Raw genomic sequence first — 1,699 nt, 5'->3', positions numbered from 1 at the left:
GCAGCAAATCACACTGCCACGTGTGTACCTATGCAACAAGTTTGCATGTTCTTCACATGTACCCCAAAACCTAAAATGCAATAAAATAAATAAATGGGAAAAAAAAAGAAAATCTAGATTTCTGGGATATATCCAAATCTTCAAACTTAAAATTACTGACAGTGCTATGTGTCAACAAAATTTGGAGATGATTCCTATAAACATAAAAATAGATAAGCCTCTCTTTCAACAGAGTGTAATTCTAACCCAGCATGAGAGATTAAAACTGTGAATGACATAGATCAGAATTTCTTAAGAGCAACGACGAGATAGGAGACAAACAGGACTTACTTCCCAGCCACAACAGGCTGAAGTGAAGAAACCAGCAGGAGCCAGCATGGTGCAGAAAGCAACCTCTAGCTGCTCTCATTGCTGATTAGCGTAAGACACACCCACCAGTACCATGACAAATGCCATGGCAATGACCTGGAAGTTGTACCTCTTTGTATGGCAAAACTCAGAAGTTATCACTCATTTTCTATAGATTTATGAATAATCTGACCCTTAATTTGCATGTGTTTGAAACTGGGAATAAATGCAGCTAGTCAGCAGTCCACATGTTCACTCCGAACACACTGCCTATGGGTTAGTCCTGCTCTGTAAGGAGCAGTACCATTTCAATAAAAGCTGTTATCTTTTACTTCTGACTCACTCTTGAATTAATTCCTGACCAAATCCAAGAACCCTCCTGAGATAAACCCAAAATCGGGGGCTTATCTACCCTGTAACAACACTACTAATATTTTGAACAAGACAATTTTTTGGCATAAGGGATGATAGCTATGTACTTTGTAGAATTATGGGCAATGTACCTGGCCTCTGCACTTTAGAGGTTAATAGCATCTCCCTCTTCATCACAATCAGAAATACTGTGATGGGAAAGGCAAAATTCCTACTGCTGAGAACCACTAACATAGATGAAAAGAGGGATTCATGATGTCCTTGAGCACTCAGGACCAGTTTTATTCCATAATGATTCTTCCTAAAACCAATTTTTCACTTTCATGCACATTCTGCACACAGATTATTACATTCATTGTTCATTATATTATGCTTCATTGTCCACTATATATGCCAGGAGCACTACTTGGTAATAATACCTATTATCTCCTTTACCTCCCCTGCTCTGTAATGCAGTTCACTGGTCTAACACTATAGGCTGTAGCCAGCACTGTCTAGGTTTCTCTAATACTTTATAGTTACACAATCTTGAGAATGGTTACTATGTCTTAGTGTCAACAACAACAACAAAAGGAGGTAATAATAGTATTGTATTAGTCCGTTTTTACAAGTCTATAAAGAAATGCCTGAGATTGTGTAATTTATAAAGGAAAGAGGTTTAATTGAATCACAATTCCACATGGCTGGGGAGGCTTCAGAAAACTAGCAATCATGGTGGATGGTGAAGGGGAAGCAAGGACTTTCTTCATATGGCGGCAGGATAGAGAAGAGAGAGTGAAGGGGGAAGAGTCCCTTATAAAACCACCAGATTTCACTAGAGTTCACTCACTGTCATGAGAACAGAATTCGGGAAAACTGCTCCCATGATCAAATAACCTCCCACCAGGTCCCTCTTTTGGCATGTGGGGATAACAATTCAAGACGAAATTTGGGTGGGGACACAGCCAAACTATATCAATTATCTACCTCAGATGTGTAA

The sequence above is a fragment of the Cebus imitator genome, unplaced genomic scaffold (assembly GCF_001604975.1).
Source record: "Cebus imitator isolate Cc_AM_T3 unplaced genomic scaffold, Cebus_imitator-1.0 Scaffold151, whole genome shotgun sequence".
Classification (NCBI taxonomy): Eukaryota; Metazoa; Chordata; class Mammalia; order Primates; family Cebidae; genus Cebus; species Cebus imitator.
This window is presented reverse-complemented; position numbering follows the sequence as displayed.